General features: G+C 34.3%; 1 long non-coding RNA gene across 2 annotated transcripts in view; it reads left to right on the top strand.

Moving 5' to 3' along the window:
* The first annotated feature begins 1,939 nt into the window (after positions 1-1,939).
* LOC138700562 (uncharacterized) overlaps positions 1,940-21,598 on the top strand; it is a 42,821-nt gene continuing 23,162 nt past the window's right edge. For both annotated transcript variants that reach the window (XR_011332393.1, XR_011332394.1), the window contains exons 1-2: positions 1,940-2,212; positions 17,450-17,532. This is a non-coding gene — a long non-coding RNA (uncharacterized lncRNA). The remainder of the gene's footprint in view (positions 2,213-17,449; positions 17,533-21,598) is intronic.

A 21,598-nucleotide genomic window follows, 5' to 3' on the forward strand; every position in this document is an offset into this window, starting at 1 on the left:
TCAGTAACCTTTATATGAAACAGCGAGTCGAAGTCAGGATAGGAGAAGAAATGTCTGAAGGAAGTGAAATAGGGAGAAGAGTACGTCAAGGATGCCCTTTATCATATACCCTGTTCAAGATCTACTTAGAGGATTTAGTGAAGCACTGTTTTCAGAACATGGGAGGAGTGATAGTAGGAGGAAGAAGAATAAAGTGTATAAGATTTGCTGATGATATGGCGTTGTTAGCAGAAGAGGAGATGATACTAAAGGATATGCTACTGGAGCTAAATGACAGCTGTGAGCAGTATGGGATGAAGATAAACACCAACAAGACGAATACCATGGTCATAGGAAGAAAAGTAAAGAAGGTAAACTTTCGAATTCTAAATGAGGCAGTAGAGCAAGTGGACAGCTTCAAATACTTGGGGTGTACTATAAGCAGTAACATGAGCTGCTGCCAGGAAGTCAAAAGGAGAACAGCAATGTCAAAGGAAGCAATGTCAAAGAAAAAGGAGCATTTTCTGCGGACCTCTGGAGAAATAACTAAAAAAAAAGGAGACTAGTGAAGTGCTTTGTGTGGAGTGTGGCATTGTATGGGGCAGAAACATGGACATTACGACGAAGTGAAGAGAAGCGACTAGAATCATTTTAAATGTGGGCATGGAGAAGAATGGAGGGTGTGAAGTGGACAGACAGAATGAGAAACGAAGCTGTGTTGGAAATAGTGGGTGAAGAAAGAATGATGCTGAAACTGATTAGGAAGAGGAAAAGGAATTAGCTGGGCACTGGTTGAGAAGAAACTGCCTTTGAAGGATACACTGGAAGGAATGGTGAACGGGAGAAGAGTTCGGGGCAGAAGAAATCAGATGATAGATTGCATTGATATATGGATCATATGCGGAGACTAAGACGAAGGCAGAAAATAGGAAAGACTTGAGAATGCTGGGTTTGCAGTGAAAGACCTGCCCTTGGGCAGAACACTATGAATGAATGACTGAAAGAATGACGGTTTACATTGATCAAACATTATTTACACTATTGTACACTATTTTCAATATAAGTAGACTATACCTAGGTGGAACTAGGGAATGAAATATCTTGTATTACAATACACAAACTGTACATAAGCCTAATATTGTAAATAACGTTTGATCGATGTAGGTCTACATCTTTATTACAGTGTAAAAGTAGCGAATTCTAGTGTACAGAAGTGGCAAAAAAAAAACCGGACCGACCCTTGTAGCTGATTTCAGATCCTTGTTCATTCCAGTGCACGATAGACTGGTAACTAAGACTTTCGTGGTTCGAATCCTGCCTGAGAAGGAAACTTTATTCATATTTATTCCCAATACTTTTCGATTGCCGGTAAAATTCATGTTCTGGGGATAATAAGTTAATTAAGTAGTAAAATATCGCTGCAATGGAAAAGTATTGGGAATAAATTTGAGCAAGGAACAAAAAAAAAACGTTTCCTTCCCAGGCAGGATTCGAACCACGAAAGTTTTAGTTACCAGTCTATCGTGCTCTAGAGTGAACAAGGCTCTGAAATCAGCTACAAGGGTCGGTCCGGTTTTTTTTTTTTGCCACTACTGTACATAGTATAAATAATTTAAATTGTAATTAATAGTGTAATTGTTAAAGTGATCCACATTTTGTTCTGCCCAACTTTACGAAACAAGAGTCACGTGAGCCGTCAGTCAAGAACTTCGCTAGCTTGATGCACGCGCGTGTTCCAGTTAAAAACTGCAGTAATGCTTAATGTTGTAGCTTCCTGGGACAAAGTACGGTCCCTTGTTATAAGATTTTTATCGCGGTAAAAAAAGTCCATTTGCTGTCGGTGGGTTTGAAGCCGTAACCCTTGATAAATGACGCGCATGACGGTGACTTCGCCGCCAAGCACTCGTTCACCGCTAGTCTCTTGCGCTCTGCCAGCAGTCAACTCCGGTCTCTGTTAGAAGCATCCAGCTACGGCTAGTCTCTGTATTGTGGCGGTTGCTAGAGGTCGAACCGCGGACCTCTGCGCTCCGTGCGTGATGCCTGGTAGCGTGGAGTGGGCCATTGAACTGGGGTCGATATTATTACCACAGAGCTCGGCGCAGTTGGCTCGTGGGTGGCCGCTTTCTGGAGATTCTACCTCCTCTTTTTAAAATGCAGTGTTTATGCAAATACGAGGGGGACCAACAACGTGCAGCGGTGCTGGAGTCTTCCGAAATGCCTCTCAGTAAGCAAGGTCAGTCATTTCAACACACGAGCGAAAAAGTTGATAATTCCATTATGCATGACAGTTACATACCGATTAGACTTTTATTATTATTATTATTATTATTATTATTATCATCATCATCATCATCATCATCATCATCATCATTATTATTATTATTATTATTATTATTATTATTATTATTATTATGCCTTAGCCATACTTGGTATCTAAAGTGACCTTTATTCCTTAGCAACCTAAGCAATTGCTTTATTCACAACACTGAATTAAAAGTTTTTATCCATGACCATAACGAAAAACATGTCTTTACTAAATACTTTTGCGTTTGTAAAGTAGGCTTTTATTCAACACTAGCCGTACCCGTGCGCTCCGCTGCACCCGTTAGAAATAAATATAAAGTAATTACATAATTAAAATAGGACGTTTGATCCAAGGAACATTCGTCTTTGATAGAAGGATAAATCGTTTAATATGTTACTTAATTTAAATTGCATCCAAATAATTAAAATGCGATCATTTTGGTCCAGAGACACTCATTTGGTTCAATGACAATTCCTTTAATATGTTTCTTAATTTTTATTACATGCAACCATAGTTTAATGAACATTGACATCATTTAGATTTAATGTGTATACTTTATTTTACTTGTTATAGGTTTCCATTGAATTATGGTAATAACTTAATTTTAACCCTTGTTTTCTACGTATTCAGTAAATGGCGCTTGGCCCACTATGGTTCTGAACCCTTCAAATAACTTAAATTATATTATATTATATTATATTATATTATATTATATTATATTATATTATATTATATTATATTATATTATAAGTTACTGTAATAACATTATAGCATTATGTCCAGCTAGAGAAACTACACTTTCCAATGGTGAAATAATAATTAATTATACAAATCGGTTAATTTAGCTTCCGATATTAACTTCATACAAACACAGAAACATTCTCTGTAGGCTATCTTTCATAGCTTTCGATTGTTACTGTCCAAGGCCCCTTATAGACGAAGTCATTTGTTTTTTAATTCATTACACGGCCTTAGATGGCAGTTATTTTAATTTTAAAACTCATTTATCTCATTAATATCAGTCCTATCAAAATTTTTCAAAGAATAAAACTTATCGCAAATTATTTTTAAAGAAACTTTTGTTATGTAACATTTTTCACAAAAATCAATAATAAGGGAGATATTTCGATTTATTTAATTCAGGTTCCCTTATAATCCCCCTTTGAAATAATGTATTTTGAATGCCATATAGCCTAAAATCTAAGTTACAACGGACATAATTTATATTCCAATTTTCATCGAAATCCGTTCATCCATTTTCGCGTGAAAAGGTAACAAACATACAGACAGACAGACAGACAGACAGACAGACATACAAACAAAAATTTCAAAAAAGCGATTTTCGGTTTCAGGGTGGTTAATTATATATGTTAGGACCAATTATTTTTGGAAAATCGAAAATTACCAGAAACATTTCGGCTACAGATTTATTATTAGTATAGATTATTATTATTATTATTATTATTATTATTATTATTATTATTATTATTATTATTATTATTATTATTATTATTATTATACCCATGATTGGTATCTAAAGTCTTTATTTCATCGTCCTTAGCAACCTAAGCAATTGCTTTATTCACAGCACTGAAAAGTTTTTAATTCACTGCTGTGAATTAAAACATTTTCCCATGGCAACCAACACATTAGCAACCATAAAATTCATGCATTCATTCATTTATAACTTCTTCATAACAACACATTACAAAGAAAGGTGTACAATTTAAAATTAAATTTAGACACCAGTAATGGATAAAATATTGTATAGCACACGAGAATAAACAGATTATGCGCTAAATTTTCTACTCGCGCATAAAATCGAATTTTTTTCTCTTTGCTATTAGTACGCTTCTGCATTTCTTAGGGTCAATTTCTAAAACACGGACGAAATCGTGGTTCCAAACCCACCGTGATCGAGGTCTGAATCCTTGTGCGATTTCTAAAACGAAGTCGAGACGCGGCTTGAGAAGAAACCGAGGTTTGTGGGTTTTATATATGGCAACGCAGCTTAGAATCGGTTTTTATTTTTGTAAACTGTCGATATTAGAAAGAAATTAACATCAGGATTAATACTTTTATTGAATTGCAGTAACTAACATTCTTTTGTTCTCAGCTAGGTATTGTTATATTTACTAATTTACAGGATATAATTTGTGCGTTTAAAATACTAGCATTACTTAGTATTTAATAGGGAACGGATTTTTAGGTACCAGAATAATATTCCCCAAATAATTAGCACAAATCGAGCGTTTCTGTTGTAGTTTATCATTTGTTCATTACTACCAACATTAACTACCTGAAAACCCGGTTCTAAGGAATCAGTAACCTAAATATTAACTCCATAAAAATTTCAATTGAAACTAAAATGTAGTGTGGTTCTATTTTCATATATAATAGACCTACTATGTTGAAAGCCCTAGTAGCACAAAACTTAAACTGAGAAAACAAAATCACGTTTGCTTCATATTCCTGTAGGCTCACGTCATTTTCGAGTATTAAATAAAATGTCCAAAACTACTGTAAAAACTAAAAATTAAGTTATATCGTCTTAAGGTATAAAATATTATATCTTACTTCCCTCAAAGCAACAAGAACGTGTAAAAAAATTGTCAACCTGTCGCCTCTTGCATTTCGTTACAGATTATTATTTAGCATTCTTTCTAAATTTTGCGTTGATTCCTTCGAAAATCGAAATATTCGCCTGAAATTGTCGTCGTTATATAGTTACAAAGGATTATTCCTGCCACTCATCACTAATCCGGGGATTTAATACCGTAGAGACAAATTTTCCTTCTATAATTACCCAGCTGATCATCTACCTCCATCTTGTACACATGAAGCCTTGGTTTTAAACCTGCCCCAGCCGTGGTCTCTGCTTCAGACCATGGTTTCGAGCCATGGCTCAGAAAAATGGAAAAGACCTCGTTTTATAAACCCAAACGCGGTTTAAAGCCATGGCCGGGGTCTAGACCTCGTTTTAGAAATCGACCCTTAATGTTCTGAAATGAACATTTCACATTATTTTGTCTTTCTTATTCAATTTTATAGACATTATGGTTCCGATAAGCCTATTAATAAGCTTTAAGTAATTATATTTCCGTCTATGGCTTGCCTATTCCAAATATTTATTTTAATTTGTTTTTGTTGACAAACGTTTTCGCTCTATTTCGAGCATCTTCAATAATTAGAACATAAGGTAAGTTAACAATTTAAGTATATAAAAGAGACGAAAATAATTGCATATATGTTAGACATAATTTACATGACATATAGTTAAAGTTTACAAAACTGGTCAAAGTTATAGTAGGCTAAATAATAATTGAAGTTAAAAAAAATACCAATCTAAAAATATACAAGCTATTTGTCTGTCAGTCATAATCTAAATTTTGCGTTTACTATTTTCACAAACGTAAGTTGTAGCGAACATGGCTTCAATAGAGCAAGCGAAAGAACGAAGCTTCGGATATTTGTTTTTTGGCAAAGATTTGAAAAGTTCAACATCTGCCAAAGTCCTTACATCTAGCTTTCATTTAACATCACATTGTAAATCTGTGAGTTTAAATTGAAGATCTAACCCCATTATTCGTGCATCTGCTGAAAAAGGATGACATACAGAGATGATGATGATGATGATAATGATGATAATAATAATAATAATAATAATAATAATAATAATAACAACAACAACAACAACACTTAACCTTTTAATCTTTCATGAGTGACATGTAGTATAATGCCGTTTTATGTTATACAACCGTTTTCGTCGTAACACGTGTGAACAAATCATACATTTAATATCCTCATCATATTGGCAGCAAAAAAATGCGTCCTCCCATCCTACTTGAAACTTTCGTTTTTGTAGAGGTACATGGTTTCGAGAGAGACATTGCGACGATACGCCACTCGCAAGTCAGACACAAATACAAATGGAACGGAGTTTGACTCCAGTGAGTGCGAGAGTGGGAGTTGGGGGAGGTAGGAAGCAAGAGAAATGCATAGCTATCATTGCGAGCCACAATGTGCTCGCGAGTCACATTTTCGCCACGGTTGTTTTACATAATGCATATTAAAAAAAAATTGTAAACGAATTTTCACTCACATATAACTATATAAAATTAGTAATTTTTACAACAATATTGCGCGATTTAATAATTATGAACATACAACATAAAAATGTTTGTTTTATTAGTAAGTGAAGGTTCGTAGTATGTCTTTTAAAAATATTTTTAACTTTTTAACTTAATTTAAGTCTTTTAACATTAACCTTCAATATTGTGTTAACATTCAACCCTACCTATTAAATCAAATGCCTTTCAAATGAGGTTAACTTCTTGGAAATTACATGTATCTGATGATGTCGCGAAGGCGACGAAAACGTTAATACAAATTATTGTAAAATATGTATTAATATGAAAGTTCTACTCTTTGATATTATGTGATATGCAGGCTTCGAGACTTCGGACCCAATAGAGCAGTTCAGTGGTAAATCCGTATAACGGCGTACTGAGTATAGTGGTAAACCGTACAGTGGGTGGGGGTACTGTAGAATGAATGCCAACAAATACGCAAAGGAAAACGCTCTGGATTTGAAGGTTCTGACGAATAATTTGGTTTTCATACAAACCTATTTTAAAACTGTGTCTGAAAGTATTACGCGGTTAGAAAAGTCAGAGCAAGAGATGCCGGAAGCCCTCAAATTAATTGAGGAAATGACACCGAGAAAATGAGACACCAAGTACACCGGTTACGGAACGCGTAAAACAGAAGTGAAATGAATTTTATGTAAAAATAACGGATATGGAACATTGTTTAATATAAACAGCAAATTAGTGGGCATAGAGTCACCCGAGAGTAAAGGACTGTGTCTTAGAGACTGCAATGATGTTAGGTTTTTTCGTTTTGCTCCTATCACGTCATGCGACGTAGAGCGCAGCTTTTCACAGTAACTGTGTTTGGCAGATAACCGAAAAAGATTTACGTTTGAGACACTGAAAATGTATCTTGTAGTACATTGCAATTCGGTACTGTAACTTCACTTCCTAAAGAGGACCAATAGGATAAATGAAAAAATTAAAATTGCTACATGCTTATTTCCACCATTAACACTGTGTATAATTAAACACAAATGCTTATAAAAGACAGGAGAATAAATGCTTTTCATATTCTTTTGACATTATCATTTTGTAATGTATATTTACTTTCATAATATACATATTTGTGTTTCCCCTTACTACCGTACTCTACTCTAAATAGCAACGTTGTTACCTCAACACATCTCTATCTACCTGCACCGAGTGGACAACCTATACTGCATGCACAGTAAACTTATTGTATCGGGTCCAAAGTCTCGAAGCCTGGTGATAAGTCAATGACGGAAATACAGGGACATCATTTTATTTTTACTTGCATTTTTATTGTACCTGCATTTCTGGATGTACTTCACTCTCACCCCTTCACTAATGTCCTTGCTCCCGTCAGACACACAAACTTACGGCCGCTGTTGCGTTCGAAGTCTTCAAGCAGTGAAGTAAACACAGCAGTGTATAGTGTGTTTCAGAAATATGGTTGCGTTTTCTATAACCTATATTAATAATATCGTACTAAAAATTATATTGAAGAAACGATAAATTCAATTTCAGAGGATATGATTCAAAATGTTTTTTATAATATGCGTAAAGAATTGAAGCCTGCATTGTAATGAACGGCAACCATTTTCAGCAGCTTGTTTAAAAATTCATATTAGCTTATTTTGAATTGAGGTGGCTAGAAGCAAAGGAATGCTAGTGAAATTTGTAATAACATGAGTTAAGTGCATCCAGTGTAAGCAAAAGTATCTAAAATTTTAGCGGCAAAGGGATATTTTAATCGCATCACAAATTAAAATTTAAATAAAAAATTTCACCGATTTTACGAAAGCTTAAATATTTAAACCCCATTTTCTCAAAAGTAACTTAAGTGCACTTACAGCCCTTTACTTATGACCCCCTCAATTTAAATGCACTCTCTATATTGTTTGTTAACATCAATAATTAATATGCTAAATAAAGTAGACATTACATAACGAACATAGCCGCCTGAAAAGTTGACTTCTTAGAAAAAAAAATGTTACTACTCTACTGTATTTTGATAAATTCCGTAAAAGTGATAATCAAACTGAAAATCTTAATATCGTATTTTCCTGTAACATAAATAGATACACTACTTTTCTCTCCTCCTATACCTAGTAAAATGATTTGTTTACATATTGCACTAGTAACATCAAACTCCTGTAATGGAAGGGGGCAACAGTGTTTCCGAGTATAGCCAGGTTAATGTTAAAAAAAAGTGATGTCCCTGTATAATGCAACATTTATTTGATATTACTTAGAGACTTATCTGAACACTCTCAAAATGAATTGAAAATGAGGAAAAAGTGTTTAATAGAGTATTGTTTCCATCATATGGGATAGGACGCGCAAATGACCCTAGTTTGAAACAAGTTCGCGTCCTTGGTTTTGAACAGCTAGATGTTATTGTTCAGACCACCTTCATTCTGAACTTGTAACAATGCGGTGTACCATATCTGCAAAAGGTATATATACAGGGACATCATTTTATTTTTACTTCAATTTTTATTGTACCTGAGTTTTTTAATGTACTTTACTCCCACCCCCTCTACTAGTAAACTTCCAACCGTTCTCCACACAGAACCAAGCGTATACAGTCAAAGTCGCCTTAAGGTCATAGTAAACACAAACAGTACTGAGTGAGTATAGTATGTTCCAGAAATATATTCGCGTTTTCCAATGACGAAAGAGCTTTCAATATTGAATCATATTTTTGCACAGATACTGTCGTCCGTTTGCCTACATCGCATCCCGGTTTCCCCCACCCGCTTCTGCTGTAAAGGCTAGTGGCTGGGCTGTCTTAGCTCTTTTCTGAAAACATTAATTTCTGTTAGGAATTGGACGTCTACGTAATATTATACAACTGTTTAAAATAATTTAAATAAAAGGGCCTCGTTAATTAATTGTCACGTGATTTCCCTCCTTTCTAAAACCCTGCGACATAACCACTTGGATGCACAGTAGATAGCATGTCTGAGTAATTTTATCTTTTCGGATCGGGCAGAAGTGAAGATGGAATTTACAGTACGTAAGGTAATCTTTCATATAGTAGATACGAAATTATTTCAACATGAGTTACTAGTATGAAGGACGAAACTGATAATTGGAATTAGGTACAATAGTCTATAGCGTGATAATATGCAAAAAAGAACTGTAGAATGTATCGAAATGAACGGCCACCATTTTCAAAATTGTGTTTAAATATCCATATTATGATTATTTTGCAATTTAACTTCATTCTCTATATTGTAAGCTAATGTGCTGTAGACAGTATAATGTACACTGCATAATGAATACGTCCGAATGGATAGTTCATTTCGTGAGTAAAAACACTTATTGTTAACACTGTACTGTATTTTGATTAAAGAAAAACCTACTGAAAATTATCAAACTCAAAATCGCGATATTTCCTACTCTACGTGAATGGATTAACTACTTTTCTTCCCTCCTGTACCTCCTGAGTTATAGTACGAAGGACGAAACTGGTAATTGGAATTAGGTACAATAGTCTATAGCGTGATAATATGCAAAAAAGAACTGTAGAATGTATCGAAATGAACGGCCACCATTTTCAAAATTGTGTTTAAATATCCATATTATGATTATTTTGCAATTTAACTTCATTCTCTATATTGTAAGCTAATGTGCTGTAGACAGTATAATGTACACTGCATAATGAATACATCCGAATGGATAGTTCATTTCGTGAGTAAAAACACTTATTGTTAACACTGTACTGTATTTTGATTAAAGAAAAACCTACTGAAAATTATCAAACTCAAAATCGCGATATTTCCTACTCTACGTGAATGGATTAACTACTTTTCTTCCCTCCTGTACCTAGTAAAGTGATTTGTTTGTATATTATGCCAGTATCATCGAAGTTCAGTCGTGGAAGGGGATAGCAAACGGTGTTTCAGTTTAATCCAAAGGTATAGCCAGGTTAATATTAGAAATGTTAGTAAAAATAAAATGATGTCCCTGTACTTGGCCCGTATTTTGCGAAAAACGATGGGTACATGCTCTGACTGTTAACCAGGATCGGTATAGGAACCTTTATCACACCATTTCTGAGGGATCTACGAAGACTTTGTCGTGCACGAAACATCGCTCAACATACCCAATGGTTCCAGCAAGATGGGACCATCTGGCACACTGCTAGAAACTCACTCAATTTTCTTCGGGAACTTTTTGATGAACGCATATTTCTCGTGGAATATTTCTTACGTATTTTTTATGATTCATACATTTAAAACTGTGTTTTATTTTGTATTCTCGACGTGCTTGATATTACGAAATCCGCAGCATGAATCCGCCTGGAATCTGCCTGGAGAGAAATAAAAAATAGGTTGCAGCCGCCAAATTACTCTTCAAGGAACGACCACTCATATAAATTGAGGGAAAGAAGACAGAGGACGGACACTGGAAAGTTTTCTTTTCTCAATCGTACTATCAGGGACTTGAATGCTTTACCTGCAGACTCACTAAAGGCTTTACCAACAACCAAAAATGCTTTTAAAAATAAGCTTAAGGACCTTACTAATAGACGGTAATTATACACAGTAGTTAAAGGGTGTAAATGATATGTTGTTATTGAAGTGTTGTATCAGTGAAGAATTATGTTGTCAGTGAAGTGTGTTGTATCAGTGAAGAAGTATGTCGTGTCAGTGAAGTGTGCTGTGTAAGTGAAACGTGTTCCTGTCAGTGAAGCTTTGTAGTTTATAGTGGCAGTGCAAAGAATTTGAACAGTGAAATGTTTTTGAAGTGTTAGTGAAATCAGGATAGAATCAGTGAAATGTGCCTTAGTTCCAGTGCAGTGAGTGAGTTGACAGCGAAATGAGTGTAATGTTGAAAGGTACTTGTGCAGATATGAAAATATCATACTCGTGGGTTTTAGTTCGATCTTAGTTTTAAGATACAAATTAGAATATTTCAAATGTTATTTTAAGTGATCGTTTCATTTAATTTATTATATTCCCTGTTGTTGTTATTATTATTATTATTATTATTATTATTATTATTATTATTATTATTATTTATTAGTATTATTATTATTAATTGTATTTTTAATTAATTATTGTCATTATTGAGTGTAATTAGTTACCACTGCCTCCGGGTATATACCCATTACAGTGTGAATAAATACATACATACATACATACATACAAATTGTCTAATAATAAAGAAATTAGTCCACCACTGTGTAGCAACAGTTAGCACATCTGACCGTGAAACGAGCTGGCCCGGAATCAAATCCTGTTTGCGACAAGTTACCTGGTACAGGTTTTTTTCCGGGGTTTTCCCTAAACCCATTAAGAGCAAATCATGGGTAACTTTTGTCGCTGGACCCCGGACTCCTCTCGCTAGCATTGTTACTTCGATCTCACTCAGACGCTAGACAATCATAGTAGTTGATAAAGCGTCTTAAAATAGCCAATAAAATAAAGGTCTGTCGCGCTATTTTAAAACTAAATACGGAATGCAAAACTTTAGGCAGTCGTGATGTATGCGGCATATGCTATGGGTAAAACGGGCAGTTTTTACGTTTTAGGATTTGGCTTACAAGGGAACGTTCAACACTGGAAGGTTGTGTAGGACCTTCAAATTTTACACACTGATACGTCTTATTAATGTAAGATGTTGTGCCAAAAAATTGCGACGATAATATGCGCGGTATTAAAACGATGTTCCGAATATCGCTGTGAATCTAGTATTTGCAGAGCCTTTTGACTATAGCCTGTGGCAGAGACGCGGGAGAAACAAGGCTGCAACTGAACGTCTGTAAACAACAGAGTTAAATAGGGTCCATCACTACGAACAAAATATGAACTGATTTCTGGCATGCCTGAGCTAGACTGTGACTATAAATTAAGACTTTATAACAGTATTAAGTTTTTTGACTTGTTCCATATTCTAGCTGTGAAGCAATGCTTATGAATACCATGGAATGTTAATAAATACAGTACAATACAATGGTATTTTTTTAGGTAGGTTATTTTACGACGCTTTATCAACAGCTGAGGTTATTTAGCGTCTGAATGAGATGAAGGTGATAATGCCGGTGAAATGAGTCCGGGGTCCAACACCGAAAGTTACCCAGCATTTGCTCATATTGGGTTGAGGGAAAACCCCGGAAAAAACCTCAACCAGGTAACTTGTCCCGACCGGGAATCGAACCCGGGCCACCTGGTTTCGCAGCTAGACGCTCTAGCCGTTACTCCACAGGTGTGGACATACAATGGTATTAGAACCATTGTTCTACAAATCTTCGACTGCTCAAATGATGCATATATAAAATATTTTAGAAATTATTTACTCATAGTCACAATACTTTTAATTCTTTTATGCTCGACCATGCCGAAATGTAGTAATTATACACCTGGTAGTAGCCCTTTAATGCACCTCATTAAAGTACACCTATTCATTATACTTCAATTGTTCGATGAGAAATCACCATTGTACCATTATGAAACCGGAAGTATCGATTATTCTCGGATATGCAATCGAAAGACAATTAGCGAAATGTCACGGAGGCGGAAATCCAATACTGTCGCAGAAGGTTATGTTCTGTTACTATAATAATTAGCGTTAATTGTAAATAATATTCATCTCGTTTTTCAATTCTAAATCAATTTCCAGGTTATATCAATATTAATGTTCATGTTATTCTCTAGATTATATCAAGGTCAATGACATTCGTCCCTCGGAAAAAATCAATACTTTCGCGTCTGCGCACATCTCACAATTTAGAAGGTCAGTTCCGCTCTTCACTTAGATAACCATAACATGAATACTTATGAATAATTTCAAGTTAGAAATATGGTCGAGCATAAAAAGTCGTATGAAACTTGCCTATAATGGTAATTAAGACGCTCGTATGAAAATTATGAAACTCGCTTGCGCTCGTTTCATAAACAAACATACTCGCGTCTTAATTACTATCATTATAGGCTCGTTGCATAAAGTACTATAAAGAATGAATAGAAAATCTTCAAAGTACACAAAGAAAATGTAAATAACTGGTTTCTTTAATTTCAAAATGACTTAAATCCAAGTCATGTGATCCCAGTTCCACCCACCAATCCTATGAGTGTGTGATATTTTTTCACTTCCATCAATAGATTTTTAATAATTGACAGAAGTCATAATATGCCGAAAAGGAAGTTATCATTTTAAATTTTACAAGGGATATTTTTAATTGTTCTTTTGCGAACATTGCGATTTCATGGAGAAACGTCACTTTGGAAATGCACCCTTCAATTATGGTATAACATGTTAAAACATATCTATACTAATAATAAATCTGTAGCCGAAATTTTTCTGGTAATTTTCGATTTTCCAAAAATAATTGGTCCTAACATACATAATTAACCACCCTGAAACCGAAAATCGCTTTTTTGAAATTTTTGTTTGTATGTCTGTCTGTCTGTCTGTATGTTTGTTACCTTTTCACGCGATAATGGCTGAACCTATTTCGATGAAAATTGGAATATAAATTAAGTTCGTTGTAACTTAGATTATAGGCTATATGGCATTCAAAATACGTTATTTAAAAGGGGGGTTACAAGGGGGCCTGAATTAAATAAATCGAAATATCTCGCTTATTATTGATTTTTGTGAAATATGTTATATAACAAACGTTTCTTTAAAAATGATTTCTGATAAGTTTTATTCTCTGAAAAATTTTGATAGGACTGATATTTAATGAGATAAATGAGTTTTAAAATTAAAATAACTGCCATCTAAGGCGGTGTATTGAAATAAAAAACAAATGACTTCGTCTATAAGGGGCCTTGGACACAACAATCGATAGCCTACAGACAATGTTTCTGTGTTTGTATGAAGTAATATCGGAAGCTAAATTAACCGATTTGTATAATTAATTATTATTTCATCATTGGAAAGTGTAGTTTATCTGGATGGACATAATGCTATAATGTTATTACAGTAACTTGTGAGTGAATTGAGGACAGGTAAGATTAAAATTGCTTCTCATGCACAGAAAACTTGATAGGTTATTCTGTATATTCATTTCCTGTATTTCTTATAATAATGTTTATGAACATATTCATTTTTATCTCAGAGAATTAATGAACAACGAGAGTGTATTGATTTAGTATGCAGTAATAGTACGTTAGCTTAGCAATCCATTATTTTATAATTCGAATTTTAACTATGCTCAATTGAATCGTGTTAAAATACATATGCAATAAATGCAATGCAATGCAAAAAAATTGGGTAATGAACCAAGCAGATTATGTTGCGCTGTTGTAAAAGTTGTTCCTCCTGAGATTCAAGAGCTCCCACAACAAATTAAAAACTTTCTAATTCGAGTACATCCGTTATCAACTCACTTTTTCATAATATAATATAATAAAAACATAATAATAAATCTGTAGCCAAAATTTTTCTGTTAATTTTCGCTTTTCCAAAAATAATTGGTAATAACAATTAAGGAACATGTTAAAGGAATTGTCATTGCACCAAATGAGTGGTCTCTGGATCAAAATGATCGCATTTTAATATTTTAAATACAATTTAAATTAAGTAACATATTAAACGATTTATCCTTCTATCAAACACGAATGTTCCCTGGATCAAATGTCCTATTTTAAGTATGTAATTACTTTATATTTATTTCTAACGGGTGCAGCGGAGCGCACGGGTAGGGCTAGTTTAGAATATTTTCTTTCAAAGCCGTCTGCTTTTGTTTATAAGTTTTAATGGACTTTCTGTGTGTTTAACTTCTCAACATGGCAACCACGCAATAGGCAAATCAGATACAAGTATCAGGAACTTTGCTGTTTTTTCTCCAAAGCGAAACTAGGTAATTTGCTAGCGTACAGGAAGTCCGATCTTGCACGTAAGCTGATTCCTGTTAGTGACTTGCGTAGTGTAAACTGACTCGTTAGTGCCACATCGAGTGGGTGTATGTAACTCACACTTTACTTTGACATGTTCCGTCTCCATAGAAACGTTGACGTGGCCGAACATATCAACACATGACTGCCGCATATCTGTGTTCAATTCTTTAAGCAGTGCTATAGATTCAACTTCTGCCACATATTTTTCACTATCGGGGTAAGACTTTAAAAGCTAATTTTAAAATATTATACAATTTCTTATTATTATATTACATTTTAATTTTTAACGCAGTGAATTTAATTCTAATAACGTTTATTTGCTTATTTATGTTCGTTAAACTTATTTAATTTTAATTTCATTTTAAAAGTAATTCCATTCGTTTCCAAAGTGAAATAACAATAATGATAATAATAATAATAATAATAATAATAATAATAATAATAGCTATAAAAAAAACTGAATGTTAGAATTTGTAAAATAGTTACCGGTTGTTCTGTATGGTTGTGAAACTTGGACTCTCACTTTAAGAGAGGAACAGAGGTTAAGGATGTTCGAGAATAAGGTACTTAGGAAAATATTTGGGGCTAAGAGGGATGAAGTTACAGGAGAATGGAGAAAGTTACGCAACGCAGAACTGCACGCATTGTATTTTCATCTGACATAATTAAAAACATTAAATCCAGACGTTTGAGATGAGCAGGGCATGTAGCACGTATGGGCGAATCCAGAAATGCATATAGAGTGTTAGTTGGGAGGCCGGAGGGACTAAGACCTTTGGGGAGGCCGAGACGTAGATGGGAGGATAATATTAAAATGGATTTGAGGGAGGTGGGATATGATGGTAGGGACTGAATTAATCTTGCTCAGGATAGGGACCGATGGCGGGCTTATGTGAGGGCGGCAATGAACCTCCGGGTTCCTTAAAAGCCATAAGTAAGTAAGTAATAATAATAATAATAATAATAATAATAATAATAATAATAATAATAACAACAACAATAACAACAATAATAATAATAATAGCTCTCAAAAAACTAAACGTTAGAATTTGTAAAACAGTTATATTACCGGTTGTTCTTTATGGCTGCGAAACTTGGACTCTCACTTTGAGAGAGGAACAGAGGTTGAGGATAATTGAGTATAAGATGCTTAGGAAAATATTTGAGGCTAAGAGGGATGAAGTTACAGGAGAATGGAGAAAGTTACACAACACAGAACTGCACGCATTGTATTCTTCACCTGACATAATTATGAACATTAAATCCAGACGTTAGAGATGGGCAGAGCATGTAGCACATATGGGCGAATCCAGAAATGCATATAGAGTGTTAGTTGGGAGGCCGGAGGGAATACGACCTTTGGGGAGGCCGAGACATAGATGGGAGGATAATATTAAAATGGATTTGAGGGAGGTGGGATATGATGGTAGGGACTGGATTAATCTTGCTCAGGATAGGGACCGATGGCGGGCTTATGTGAGGGCGGCAATGAACCTCTGGGTTTCTTAAAAGCCATAAGTAAGTAGTAGTAATAATAATAATAATTATTATTATTATTATTATTATTATTATTATTATTATTATTATTATTATTATTATTATTATTATTATTATTATTATTATTATAGCTCTCAAAAAACTAAACGTTAGGATTTGTAAAACAGTTATATTACCGGTTGTTCTTTATGGTTGTGAAACTTGGACTCTCACTTTGAGAGAGGAACAGAGGTTGAGGATATTTGAGAATAAGGTGCTCAGGAAAATATTTGAGGCTAAGAGGGATGAAGTTACAGGAGAATGGAGAAAGTTACACAACACAGAACTGCACGCATTGTATTCTTCACCTGACATAATTATGAACATTAAATCCAGACGTTTGAGATGGGCAGAGCATGTAGCACGTATGGGCAAATCCAGAAAGGCATATAGAGTGTTAGTTGGGAGGCCGGAGGGAAATTGGTCGAAATTTCATGATAACATTTCTTCTGCCATAACCACTTGGCCAGTCCTCATTTCGTATCGCTAGACTAAAACTTGACGCTTTAAACTACGAAACTACGGCGCGAGACTAACAGTCCCATGTTATATTTAACAGAATATCCAAACGACTGAACGCTTCATCATCTCAGCTGGCTCAACCAAGGGCCTGCGTTTGACGATATCTCAACATTAACTCAACTTTTTAATTGCAGAAGAACTCCAAGATGAGTGATGCCAATGTGTCCGTTGTAGGCAGTCAGCAAAATCTCGTTCCGGTTTCTTCAAGAAGAGCGAGGTGAGTTGCAGCTGCAAAGCACTTCCAGAGTACAGACCGATTATTTAGTCCTGACAGCTCAGCGACGCGAAAGAGGGGAAGTAATAGGAGTAGTGGGGAGAGCTCCGGAGTAGAGATAAGGGCGAGCGGTCGGTAAAGGAATGCAGTACAGCTTAATTGTACTAGAAATATACCGCTCCACCGTACGCATGACATCCCATCCCTCCGAATAATAATAATAATAATAATAATAATAATAATAATAATAATAATAATAATAATAATAATAATAATAATAATGTTTTATTTTCGCTGGCAGAGTTAAGGCCATAAGGCCTTCTCTTCCACTCAACCAGTCTTAATCAATACAATACATAAATTTAAATTACAAATATTTACACTACACTTAAAAGGTTCTCCAGCAATAATCTTCACTACACATTTATTTAAATTTAGATAAATCTATAAGGTAAAGTAGTAACTTAATTTATGAGCTAATTTAATTCAATGAATTATAATTAATTTAATATTTGAGATAGCTAGTAAAATGATGAAAATTAATTTAATATAAGCTTACTAGGACTATGTTACAGGGAGAATATATATATTTCTATTTCTATAATGAGAATATTAATGTAATTGCCATTAGAGGTTTTGTAAATCTATTTAGAAAAATTAATGATAATAATAATAATAATAATAATAATAATAATAATAATAATAATAAGAATGGACAGATGTTAGTTTCATTATAAGTAACAAATATTAATCAGCAATTCATCTGTTAAGTAAGAATTTATGCAATTTTGACCTAAATGAAGTTATTGTCCAACAACCCCTTATATCACTCTGAAGCGAGGGAAGCGAGTGACTAACCCTATCACCCCTTAGCGTAACTAAATGGACTGACCCAGGCGCACATCTCCGGCGACTGTCAGGACTAAATAATCGTACTGTACATCTACAGTTTCCATGTCTTCTCTTCCATTCTTTGTATACGTCCCTTATTTATCTTCCTTGCTTCTTTTCTCTTCCTTTTTCTTCTTTCGCCTTCTTCTTTTCTTCTTTCTTGTTTCGTGACATGGATTTCTCTTTTTTTATTACTTTTTATTCTTTACTCTCTTTTTTCCATTGTTTTCTTTTTAACTTTGGCTACACCATGTAAAATGAATGGACAATTCAATAATCCCCAAAATGATGATAAAAGTATTCAGTGTAAATGAAATTCTTAACTTTAAAGATTTAACCGGTATTAACTAATGTCATCCCAGCTATACCTTCCGGTACAACCACTATGTTACGACTTATCTCAATTAATAAATAATGAGAGCGACGGGCGATGTGTACATATTTTAGAGCCAAAATCATCATTACAATCTACAAAAAATTACAATTAAATCCAATTTCATAATAAAATTCCAAATAATAATCCAATAATAAATATAAATGTAATCCATCTCCACCAAAACATAAACTGCACCTTGACCTGAAATAATTTATTAAATTAAATTAAGAAAATTTTGGTAAGGTCCAATGCGGATTATCGATTAAGGGACAGATTCCTCATCCAGAGGACTTCGACGGTTAGGAAGACCCTTTAGAAGACTGCTAGAGGGGCCGAAACAGGTCTATACAGGCCTAATTCGTGAGAGATGATGATGATAATGATGATGATGATGATGATTGTTTTTAACTTTTGTTTCGCTCTTCACAGCTTTATTAATTTACTTATGTTTATTTCTGTTGTCTTTTTTCTTAATTTTCGTCCTATTTTTTATTGAATTAATTTGTGTCTTTCGTTTGTTTTGTTTCTTATCAAATTACCTGTTTATATTTTACTCTTTTCTTGATTAATCTGCTCTCACCTTGTAATTCATTCTTCTTTCAACCATCCATTTTTCAACTTTTCTTTATTTCCGTTTTCTCTCACTCTTTTCCTTTCTTTTATTTAATATTTTTATTCATTTTTCCCTTGTCTTTTCTTTGTTTCTTCTTTCTCGTGTATCTTTTACTTATCGCCCTATACATGTATTGCTTGCTTTCTTGCTTCCTATTACGTCGAGATTTTTTTTTTTTTTAATTTTTGCGCATTTCCTGAATTTCCCAAAATCGAACTATTGGTTCTAACAGTTTTAGATAATATAGTCCAATCACACACGGAGATAATAAGCTTAAATGCTTCATAATTTTGCCTTTTAGAAAAATTCAACATTGATGAAATTATAGAATATCGATTTTCTATGTTACAGATTTGAGTTTTAAATATAGATGGTATTAGCACAGGTTCCATCTTGCATAATTAATTGTAACAATGAAATGTATTGCATTTGTTCGATTCTTACCGTCTTTTGTTTCCTTCAGTGCCTCAAACTTACAGACGAAAAGCCTTTGAGAGTTTTATTTTCATCTGGCATCAATATTACATTTCTACCTCTATTCGGCAAAGATAACTGCGTATTTTTACATTAAATAGCAGTACATATCTCTGGCCTCACTGTCCATATTGAAATTACCACAGTTTGACACAATACAGAGCACAGGATTCTTTTGTATCAGCTACAAGGGTCGGTCCGGTTTTTTTTTTTTTGCCATTACTATACTTCATTTTCTTCGTCACCATTTCACCAATTATTTATTCATTATTTCGTGAAGTAGTTATACTGTAAATTCTTTGGTCGCGGTCGGCGGGAAAAGGTACATAAGTCAATAAAATTAATTTTACAGGAGAGATTTTCTTTTTAATTTACTCTTAACTGAATGTAAGTATAATAATGAAATTCATGTATGTTGGTTAAAATAAGACCCTTTTCAACTTAAAATACAAGAAATTTTATTATTTCAAAAATTAGAAAAAATACTTGACTGATGTGATTAGGTACAACAGAAAAATCGACTTTTTTTACTTATGTGCCTTTTCCCGCCGACCAAAGGATTGTGAGCTTATGGAATTTATATTCGATTTAAAGAAAATTCTGTCAAATTTGAGTGGACAAAGCGGATATTCGCTTTTCATTCCACTATTGCATCATTATTCTAACTGTATTTAAATAGCTTCTTTAGATAAAAGGAGGCATGAATGAAGATATTACTAATCCATTGCGCTTTATGAGAAAGTGCATGATCTTTATGCACGGTAAAGAGCAAGGCTGACATATCTGTAGTGACTGAAAGCGGAAATACAATAGGATCAGACCAAAAGTCACGAGCATATTAAAATCGCGGTTAAATCACAGAGAAAAATGCACATTAAGGGAGAAAGTCCTACATGTATTACTACTTTTTTATTTTTTTCCTGAAATCAAGGCAAAGACATTCACATATCTTGGAGCAACAGTAACAAATATAAATGACACTCGGGAGGAAATTAAACGCAGTATAAATATGGGAAATGCCTGTTATTATTTGGTTGAGAAGCTTTTATCATCCAGTCTGCTGTCCAAAAATTTGAAAGTTAGTATTTATAAAACAGTTATATTACCGGTTGTTCTGTATGGTTGTGAAACTTGGACTCTCACTTTGAGAGAGGAACAGAGATTAAGGGTGTTTGAGAGTAAGGTTCTTAGGAAAATATTTGGGGCTAAGAGGGATGAAGTTACAGGAGAATGGAGAAAGTTACACAACTCAGAACTGCACGCATTGTTTTCTTCACCTGACATAATTAGGAACATTAAATCCAGACGTTTGAGATGGACAGGGCATGTAGCACGTATGGGGAATCCATAAATGCATATAGAGTGTTAGTTGGGAGACCGGAGGGAAAGAGACCTTTGGGGAGGCCGAGACGTAGATGCGAAGATAATATTAAAATGGATTTGAGTGAGGTGGGATATGATGATAGAGACTGGATTAATCTTGCTCAGGAGAGGGACCAATGGCGGGCTTATGTGAGGGCGGTATGAACCTCCGGGTTCCTTAAAAGCCAGTGAGTGAGTAAGTAAGTAATCAAGGCAATGACACATTTCTTTTATCAACGTAGGAGTTCAGAAACGTCTTTCTAGTAAAGCTCGCTTCCAACGCCTGTAGACAACGGTGCTATTCCCATGGACTTCTTTATTGCTCTTGAAATGGTGATTAACCTATGAAAATC

The sequence above is a fragment of the Periplaneta americana genome, chromosome 5, assembly GCF_040183065.1.
Source record: "Periplaneta americana isolate PAMFEO1 chromosome 5, P.americana_PAMFEO1_priV1, whole genome shotgun sequence".
Classification (NCBI taxonomy): Eukaryota; Metazoa; Arthropoda; class Insecta; order Blattodea; family Blattidae; genus Periplaneta; species Periplaneta americana.